The 11,060-nt window shown below is 33.1% G+C and overlaps 1 long non-coding RNA gene across 1 annotated transcript; it reads left to right on the plus strand.

The window, feature by feature from the left end:
* Positions 1–8,849: 8,849 nt before the first annotated feature.
* Positions 8,850–9,968, plus strand: LOC113304091. Its single transcript, XR_003338043.1, has 3 exons — positions 8,850–8,945; positions 9,035–9,277; positions 9,778–9,968. It is a non-coding gene; the product is annotated as an uncharacterized LOC113304091 (long non-coding RNA).
* Positions 9,969–11,060: the final 1,092 nt, after the last annotated feature.

The raw sequence follows: 11,060 nt of genomic DNA on the forward strand, positions 1-11,060 counted from the left end.
CTTGTGATGCAGTTTGAGGTCATAAGGAAGGATTTTTAGGTCAAAGAGTAGTGATGTTGAATTATATGATAACAGAATGAGTTGCAGAATGGCGGCTGTTTGGCTGTGAATTGTCGGTAATAACAGAATGAGTTGCAGAATGGCGGCTGTTTGGCTGTGAATTGTCGGGAATAACAGAATGAGTTGCAGCTGGGATTGCAACTAGATGAACATTGCAGGGAAGTAATTGAATCTGCATGATGATGCTCTAAATGGGAGTTCCAGTTGAAGCTGAATGGAAACTGCAGGTATATTGATAGTTTCGTTTCCATTAAATTCTAATACTTATTTATTTATGTTTTTTTTTTTATAGTGGATTGATGATTTGATGTTTTTTTGGTTTTGATTTTATAGATGTGAAGAAGAAGTGGGAGAGTAGTTCATGGGGTAGGAAGCTGCTTGAGTAGTAACATTTATATGATAAGATGCTTGGATTTATAACATGTCCATGGTTTTGTCTGTGTGTTTGAGTTTATATAAGTGGTTGTCTTACCAAGATCAAAGTTGGATTTAAATGCAGGGAAAATATGGAATTGTGGAGTTTCTGTTGTGAGATGGATGGAGGATATGAAGGATAAGGAAATGGTGGTTCTACTGAGAACGATCTAGAAACAGGCATTGCCTTTCCTACAGGTTTCTTTCTAAATTGATACAACCTTTTCCTTACCATTTTTTGTTTTAAGCTGCAACCATTTAATAAAAATGTTTCTTGTTTTAAGTTGCATACATGGAATTATAGGGTTGCATCTCATTGTACACCTAACACTGGTGATAAGACTGTGTTCATGAGAATGTAGTCTTTAATTTGGTTGTGTGCAGGCATTCATCAAATCACAGAAACCAAGGGCTTACATCAAGAGGTTTCAAGTCAAATTCAAGCGAAGGAGAGGTATATGCATTTGTTTTTATTTTCTTTTTCCCATTTTCTAGAACTGCTAGTTTTGCCAGTTACTGAATACTCAAACCAGATTACGGTTAGAAACATTGTGTTGAAAGAGTCAACTATGACAGTAAGTTTTAAACTTTGTGCATTTAACAATTCCCTCCATGAATGCAGTTTTTTTGTTTTCTCCTTCTATCCATTTTACTTCTCTTTTCTTCTCTTTTTGATGTGACAATGAACCTGTTCCTTGGACAAGGTTCTTTATCTTTTTTTTTCATTATGTTTTGGTTTCTTTCGATGGCTCTCTAATATAACATTCCTTTTCTTGTAAGGATTACTATGTGCTCTGTTGTGTAATAAGTAAGATGTCCGATGTCCAAACTTGATCTTATTTAAGGTGATATTGTTTTTTCCAGGTGTTTGAACCATTCGGGACGTGGAGCTGGTGCCTCTTGACCAGAGACTGGACACTGCAAAGGGTTCGGTTTTGTCGTCTTGAAGATGCTAGAACTGCTCAGAGTTTGAATGGGAAATTCAACATTGCAAGGAGGATCATCAAGGTGGGCAAGTACCTTTTTTTGACTGGACTTAGGAACTTTCAGTTCATCATTTATTTGTATATGTGTGGGTGGCTTTTGTTCTGTTATATGTGAATGCACAGGGGACTTCTCGCAAGGTCAGCTGAAGCATAAGTAGCCAGCTGGGGAAATATCAATCCCTGGTAAGTACTTCACTTGGTTATATTTGTACTATAAAGTTTAATAGGCATGGTTTCTGACCTTCAATTTATATTGCGAGGTATTATGCTGGTGGGAAGTGAACTACAGCTGGATTGGCATCATCTTGTGTACCTGCTAGAATACCGGGTAAGTACTTAACTTGTATATTTCTAGATTCCATGTTTCTTACGGGACTTTTGTTTGTTGAACGTGCGAGAGAGCTTATGGACTTTGGTTTGTTTCAGGACCAATTGCAATGATGGCCTGGATCAGTGGTTGCAGTTTCAGTTGAAGCTCTTGATGACTAAATCATGGGCTTGTTCTTATTACAAAACCACAGTAAGTATTTCTCATTGTTCTTCTCCCCAATTTATATTTTTTTGAAGTTTTGTCTGCTTTTAACATAGGTTGATATATATGCTTAGGAAGTTTAAACTTAGCAGATACTTTTCATCTATAACTTTATGCATGGATTTCGAACTTGAAGTCTTAAAATTTGCAGCTTCAAGTTGGTTTATCAGCTCTAGCTGTCAACATAGAAAATTTGCAGTAAATTTCTATGTACAGTCTAAGTTATATAAATTTGTGAACATAGGAATTTCTATGAACTGATACTTATGGGAATTTGTATACATTCCCTACTATTTGATACTTAGAATAATTTAAGTTCTATTTTGTATGAATCCTTTGTATGAATCCATTTGAGTGTGATAAGAATTGATTGAAAAAAATATTGTTGATTGTGAAGGATAAATGAAAGGTGTATGCAGGTGGTTATTTTAAATTCCGGCGTATTCAGGCCGAGAATGAGCTGCCGGTCAACCTTGACATGGTCAAAATTGGTCATTGCTGACTGATTTTGACCAGGTCAAGGTTGACCGGCAGTAATTTTTTTACTGTTGCAAAAAATTCGTAACGGCTTCAGCTTGTTACAACGTTCTGTTACTAAATAAATTCGTAACGGCTCTCGCATGTTACGACAGTGCCACGTAGTAACGGCTCTTCGCTGTTACAAGAGCCGTTACAAAAAAAATCGTAACGGCTGCTTGGCCGTTACAAAAAAATTGTAGCACCCCTTTTCGTAACGGTCCGGAACAGTTACAACCCCGATTCGTAACGCTCAATAACCATTTCGAATAGGAAAAAATGGTGTAGTGTAGCGAGTATTCTTATCTCCATCTTTGAAACCCTTAACCTTTGCCCTTTGATACGCCATTCTAGCTCTAGTACACTTTACTTTGTTCAGAGATTGCAGCAATTCATCTCTTTCTCCAAGCTGGGAAGAAGTTAAAGCCGAAGACTCCTCCGTAATATTAAAATCACTGATTTTATTCTTAAGATCCTCCTCCTATTTTCTCACGCACCCAAAAGTTGTTCTGCTCCAACTTTTGATGAAAAATTTCAAGTTCTGTAACTTCCTAAATAGAACATAACCAGGAGTACCCACAAAATCAAGAGAATTCCAACACATCTCCACCAATTTAACAAAATCTGGATGTTCCAGCCAGTGATTTTCAATCTTAAAGCAAGTATGAGTTTTTGTTGAAGGGTTTAAATCCAGAAGTAAAGCATTATGGTCTGATATGGTACGAATCAATGTTGTTTGAGTGATATTGTTAAACCTAGCATCAAAAACAGGACAAATCAAACATATATCCAGCCTGCAGAGCAACAGATCATCTTGCTTATTACTCCATGTGTACGCTCCACCATGTAATGGAAGATCAATTAGATCTTGCTCAAATATAAAATCATTGAGAAACTTCATATTTCTCACTTCCCCACCAGGCTTGTTCCTCTCCAAGTCATTCCTAACCGCATTCACATCGCCAATGAAACACCATGCTTCTGAAGACCACTCTCTTACCTCAGCCAGATCATTCCAAAAAGTCTCTCTTCTATTATGGTCGCAGGGAGAATATGTTTCTTGGATGATTATGCTTCAGCAACACCGTTACTAGTACAGAATTCTGTGAATTCAGAATCATAGAGTTATCCAAGAAACTTCTTTCTTTTCTTTTTGATAAGAAGAGAAAATTCTAAAAATAATTTACAGATTTTTTTTTTGAAAAGGTGAGATTTTATTAAATAAGCTACCCAGTTATACACAAAATACAAGCTACCAAGTTATACACAATTACACATTATGCTTGAGATTTATAATGACTCTGTTACCCATACTAGCAGCCAATTAATTAAGCATAAAAGTCTTTCCATCAATGCGTAACTCTAACTCTGTTCTCAAGCAGTATTTTTCCTCAAACACGCGACGAATCAATCAAAAAAAATATGAACATTTTACATATGTAGGCGAATCAATCAAAAAAATAAATAATTTTATAAACCTTTTATACAACAAATCTTAAGCAAAGTCCTTAAAACATCAACCAGCAATTCCAAAACAGGAATTTTAATCTTGATTTAGTTAATTTACAGCATCCACTACCTTCTAGAAGTTTTAGTTACATATCACTGTCCGAGTTCTTGCCAGAGCTACAACCGATATCCATAGCATACCTGCCAATACCATAGTCAGTACCTTCACCTCTGAAGTCAACTGCTTATCAAGCCCATTGTATTTAAGAGCAGATTACAGTGACTTAGAACTTGTTTGTTTGCAGCTGACTCGGCGTCTGAATCTGAGTCAACCCCTGACTCGGACCAAGTCAGCAGTCAGACCGTTTGTTTTCCATTTTGATTCAGATCTGACTCGACCTCTGACTCAGACATAACCCCTGACTCGGACTCATTTGAGTCAGGTAACAAAATACCCCTGACTCATGGGATCAAACCACTGACTCACTTATTTCCGAGTCAGATGAGTCAGATCTGACTCAAAACAAACATATCGACTCAAATCCAGATGAGTCAGGTGATTTCACTCAGATCCAGATGATTCAGATCCAGACGACTCAGATGAGTCAGGAGTAAACAAACATGGTGTTACTAAAATAGCCCATGTATTAAAATCTCATAGACTTCTCATTCTGTTTTTGTTCTTGTGGTGTGATAACCATTGACCAGGCAGGTGGCTTGTCGTTCCAAAAGAGATGGTGTTGCTATTTTTGCGTTATGGATTGCGATTTGCGTAATGAATTGTGATTTACGTGTAAAGAGTAGTATCTTGTTTTTTTCCTCCTCATATTCCGGCGGCATCTTTTTTTTACTACCTATGGCATGAATTAAGTAACTATTTTCTAAGTTAAGTTTTTGTTCTTGTATCGTGCCCGAAAGGCTATTTAAACATACAGTATCGCTGACCGGAAGACCCATTGATATTCAAATTAAATTGAGCGAATTCCAAACGTATATTCGCATATATAATAGATTATTTAAACATAATTAGAGTTGTAAACAATAACAAACGTAATAGAGCAAAGTCCAAACGTAACCAGGAGGTGGCTGTGTTGCATTCGCACATACATGAGTCAAATGCATCATCTACCTCGAAGGTTCCTAGTTATATCCTATTTTCTGTTTTAAATCTACTTGCTCATGATGCAAGTGAAATTAGTTTGAGCCAAACCTTTTCTCTAAGATCAAAAATAAAATAAAATTGTGAACAACCGTTCTGTTTTGTTTCAACATGCTTCGAGAAAAAGCAAAAGCATGGAACGGATACATGAGAAAAAGCTTTTGATCTAGCAGCCATATGCATGCCCAAGTGAAGAAGGGAATATATGATGAGTAAAAAATCAAAATCCTCTTTGACTTGTTTAGGCAGGAGGGGGGAATGCATTTCTGATTTTCCTCATGGAATCTCCCTCTAAAAATGCTGCAAAGTGCCGATAATTACTGTTTTTTTTTGTTATTTCTTCTTCTTCCGCAATTGAAAGTCAATTAGTGTTAGAAAGGGCAAAGAGTCTCTATCAGGTGGCAGGCATTTAACCAACTTTTTTCGATGAATGTTTTTAAATATTTGATTAGTTTGTCAACTATATACATATCTAAGCGGAGCTTACATCATGCTTCTAAACTCTCATGTCTCTCATCAACCACCAACAAATGGGATGAAAAATGGCTTTCTAAAAAAAATTAAGTTTTCCAAGCGAATGGAATTAATAGGATAAATTGAAATTCATCTGGCTAGCCTAAACCAAAACAAGAAACAAACTATCAATATACATTTTCTATATAAAAATAGAGTTTTTCGAGCGACGTGGTTAACCAGAGCTTCTGGTTGATTCTGTCCTCACCAATTTTTTTTTTAAAATTATTTTGATGTGATCTAACAAAAAAAGTGGAAAATATTTTCAATTTTTTTTAATGGAAAATGGATTTTTTGTTGCCTAAACAATTATCTCGAAAAATTTTATGTTGCGAAAAATACACTAAAAAATCAAACACACATTCAAGATAGAAATCAAAATATTAATCAATCATGCATCGAATCAATCACATAATTAATCAATAAAAAATATATAAAAAATGTATAATGTCTAATGTCCAATGTCCAATGTCCGATTACAGTTTTCAGAATCATTCTAATTACAGCTTCATTCTATCAATTAAGACTACAAAATAAGATTACACTTCCGACGAAAGTTAAATTTTTTTTTGATAAGATTGGTTGCGGGTACTAACCTTTGAATCCAACGGTGCGATCTTGCAAATACCTTATTGATCATGTAAAAAAAAAAAGAATTGTTAGAATCTGAAACAAAAAATTGAAACTAGAATTGGAAATTTTTGTACGGGTTAACACAAAAAATCAGTCCAAATATTAAACAGGTTAACACAAAAATTCAATCAAAATAATAGACCTAATTTTCATATTACTTTTCTTAATTTTGTTTATACCATAATTAAAAATAACATCAGTCTGAAATAAGAAATTAAATGAAGCCAATTTTCTAATTCTATTATGTCTTGATATGCAATATATTTTTTATACAAAAATATTTTGCACTCACTAATTACGGTGATGTGAGAATAATGTAGCTATCCAAAATTACAAAATTTGTAATATATCGATTAATGTAGAAAAATATGGTCTATGTGTTTTTTTTTCTTCTAGGGTTTTACTTTTTATTTCTCAGTATTTTCTCTTAGCAATATATCGATTAATGGTGATTTTTTTTGATCTGCTGCGGATGCTGGTGTACTCTTCTTACTGTATTGACGATGGATCAACACATGCGATGAGGTCGTCTATTCACAACGTGATAGTTTTACTATTTTGTTTTATTGTATTTGTATATTGTAATTGTAATTTTTTTTATATGGATTTGCTTCTGCTAGAAGCATCTCATATCTTTTATTTCAATGGCAGTTGATCAACAGTTGAATATTATGCATTTACTTCCACTAGAGCAAAGTTAACCATATTAATCCAACTTTTTCTTTTCTTTTCAAAGTGTATCTTATGAAAGGTGTCCCAATTGATACATTCACGTCGTATATGTTAATTAGCAAGAATTGTTTTTTTTCCATTTATGTTGTTTGTTTTGTAGTTTTCCTCGATCATATTGTTCTAGCTGTTTTAGCCGCGCAATACTAAGGTATAAACTAATTATTGAAAATATTTTTGTGCCAAACACCATAATTATTTTTATTTTCCAGGTCTAAATGATGCATGAAACACTTATTTTTGTTTACTAATTAGATTGCCGCTGGTTCGACTGTTGCTAAATCAGGAAATAAAGGTTTCTTCGATCTCAAAACTGATCATATGTATATTTATATTGTTCTTTGTTTATTTTTTATTTTCATGTAATTTTGGGTTTGTTGATTCACTATATAAAGCATCCGAGAAAGGGGACCGAACCTCATCGTACTTGCTTTTTACTTCTTGGGGGTTTTGTTGTTTTTTCTTTTTTTCTTTTTATCTTGAGATTTAGGGTTTTGATGTCTAATACATTTTTTGTTATTTTTTTTGCATGTAATTAAAAGGGTAATCAGTTGGCAATGGGAGCTCATGAGTACGAATAGAAGAAGTTTGATGTTTCTGTTTTGTTTTCTATGGTATTCTTTGGTTTTAATTCTCATATTTCACTATCATTCTGGGATCTACAAAATCAAATCCAAAGCCGTTATATTTGTTCTTTGGTTCGAGTGATGACCTAGGTAAATATTAAAGCTCAAGAGTTTTGTTGATTTTCTAATATGGTCGGATGTGTATTTTCTTTTCATTGGAATTGCAGGCATAAACAAATGAATTGGGTTGATTGCCGCAAGATTTTTTTTCCTTTCTCAAATGCCCTTGCATGGTTTGTGGTTTGTGCGACAAGAACACGCCCAAGATCTCTCCTTGCCTTTGCCTGCAAATGATCTTAATTAAGGGTAAACTGAAGGAATCGGAACAGGGAATGTGTGAGTTTTCTTATTAATGGCTCAAGCCAAGTGATCTGCAACACAACTTCGAATATGTTTCTTAGCAAACAAAAAACATGGAGTTTTGGTTTGAAGAAGGTAACTACCATCAACACATATTTAATTTATATTGGTCCTGTTTTCTATTTTTTTTTTTAGTTTTTTTTTTGCGATAGTTGAGTGGCACATTGTACATTATTTCTGCAGTATGGACTACGGGGTCTCATAGAATGGGGATGCAGGGTTAAATATAGCAAGAATCATCGATCAGCAACACAAGGCTTTTTCTATGATCCATTCAACACAAGTTATCATCATATTAATTTGGTAGCATGAATTGAAGTCAAATCACTTTGTCAAGCTTTGTGCTTCTTTGAGCATGATTCTAATTTTTTCTTGAATTGATTATTGGTATTAATTTGTTTATTTCAAGGTAATTACTTTGTTTATTTCAAGTTATTTGGATTTATAAGAATATTTCATTAATTGGATTTATAGGAAAGCAGAGATTGTGTGTATTAGAATTTTGCTTAATTCTTGCAATTTGATCGGAAAGATTTCTCTGCTTCCTATTTTTCGAACAAACAGGGACACCAAATATGGTTCTCAAGGAATATGGCGTAAGTTTTGAGTGATGACCTTTACCAAATATGGCCACCAAATATTCTGTAATATATTTTTTGCATCAAAATATTTTGCAACCACTTATTACTTTAAATATGAGAATAAAGTGGATATCCATAATTGCAAAAATTCCCTAACTGTTAAAGTGTCGTTTCTTTAAAAATAAATTCCCATATTGTAACCAACAATATTTCCATTATTATTCCAATAGATGCAGATTTCCTTATTTTTAGTAAATACAACATTATTTCCAAACAATTCGCTATAATTTTCTTCTTTTCTATTACAAAATATTCTTCTGCTCAACCTCAATCTATAAAGCGTGATACCAAAACCCAAATCTCATCGGTGCCGCTACTCTCTTCTAGGTATTTTTTTTTTCCTCTAGGAATTTGTTTTCTACATTACTGCGTGCTTACATAATTTTTTTGTTTGATCCGTGGATTTTTTTCTTTAGATCATCCAAGAAGTGAACGAAACCAATGCTCTTTATCTCCTTCGAGAACACCACGATAATCATTTATAATGGTTTGAATATTTCATTCACGGGAAAAGCTTTTAGGGTTTTATTATGTGATATCTTTTTTTTTGGTCTGCAGGTCTTATAAATGATTAAACTAATGTTTTTGTTTGATCCTTGATTTTCGTTAGTTGTGCAGAGCAAGTGATCGATGCTCCTTCCCTCTTTTGAACAACTCAGGTGATTTTTTTATCTTTCTTAAAAATCTTTATTCAAGCTAAATTTTTTTAGAGTTTCGTTTATAGAATTATAATATAAAATACTAAAATGTTTACGAATTAGTCAAAAAATGATACGCCTTCCAAAAATAATAAAAATCTTGATATTTTGAGGTCTCCGAGGAATTTTAATTTCAAGAGTAATATTTTTGATGCTCGGGTCTCTATAAAAGGCATTAGTCAAAGTAAACCCATTATTATGGGTTTGTTCTGTTTTTTAGTTTATTTTTCAGTATTTTTCAATTTAAGTTTTGTTGTCATGTTTTTTGTTATTTTGCAGGTATCTAAAAAATCCTTATTAAATATATAGTCGATTGCTTGTTCCATTTATTCCTCTATTTTTCTTCTCTATTCGACTATTTCTCATCTCTTTGGTCTATCTTTTTTCTCTCATGCCAAATTCCTTCAACTGATTATTATTGATTTTTATTGTATTTATTATTTGTTGTGATTATTTCGCAGGTGCGATTTTGGCAGGAGAAGAAAAATGAAAAATAACTAAATAACAATTCTCAATAAGTGTCTGCACATATGAAAACATTATTGTATGCACATAGATTAATAAAAATAATTCAAGAAATGATTCTGGTTATTAAAGATAACCCCTAATATGCCACATACATGTATTGGTATATGACCCATTCCAAATCATCCCTCCGCCTTCAGATAATAACTTGGAATTAATTTACATCATATATGCGTTTTCTATGTGGACCATTTTTTGGGCCGAGCTTCCAAACATTGACCAACTCAGTAGAGAAGGTTCTAACCATCCATTTTTTTTAGCCGGAACCTTGAAACCATCCAAAATATATGTAAGTAATAAGTAATAATGTCTTTTCCAAGAAAAGAACAGTCATATATATAGTATGTTGACGTAGTTTACATTAATTTAAATTATGTATTATTCCTCTTAAATAAAAGGGTAAAACTGGATTTGTTTCAATAAATATTATATCTTCTCTGAAGCATAAATAAATAGTATATATCCGAGAGTGAAGATACCTAATTAGGAATATTAAGTTGCGTGAAAAATATTTGCATAGTAGAAATAAAACAAACATATGAAAATATGTATATATAAAAATATAAATAAGTATTCCATGTATAAAAATAAACCGTATATTGGAAAATCAAATATAAAGAGGAAATAATTGATACCCTGCGGAATGTATGGAAAAAAAAGAAACGACTGTTAGGAAAGCGAATATTTATGACAATTATGCATCTTTTTTAGAGCTTCTCCAATGGTGGTTGTGTGTGTTTCCCAGGTGGAAACACAAACAAGACATCCTCATTCCAATTTTTCCCTTAAGTTTAGGGGGGGAAAGTAGCTCATCTCCAATGATGTTGTTTGTGATGCTTTATAAATTAAATGTAAATTTCATTTTTAGTAATTTTTGAATTTTATTAGAGTTAAAAATAGTTATTTAATATATTAAAATTAATTTAGGTAAGCAAATCTTAATGGGATAACTTGACATTGTCAAGGTGAATGTATAAAACTTGACATTCACCTTGACAATGTCTAATAAAAATTAAGCCACATCATCTTCACATTGATTTAAGAAGTTGGGGTTGGAGAAGAATTTTAGGAAAAATGAATGTCCATCCTATGTGGACTTAGAAATTTATCTTCACATACGTTTCATTGGAGAAGCTCTTACTGAAAACTACACGGAAGCGACATAGTTGTGTCTTAGAGAATTTCTAAATAAGGTTGATAATACGTACATGTTGCATCA

Source organism: Papaver somniferum, chromosome 8 (genome assembly GCF_003573695.1).
Source record: "Papaver somniferum cultivar HN1 chromosome 8, ASM357369v1, whole genome shotgun sequence".
NCBI lineage: Eukaryota > Viridiplantae > Streptophyta > Magnoliopsida > Ranunculales > Papaveraceae > Papaver > Papaver somniferum.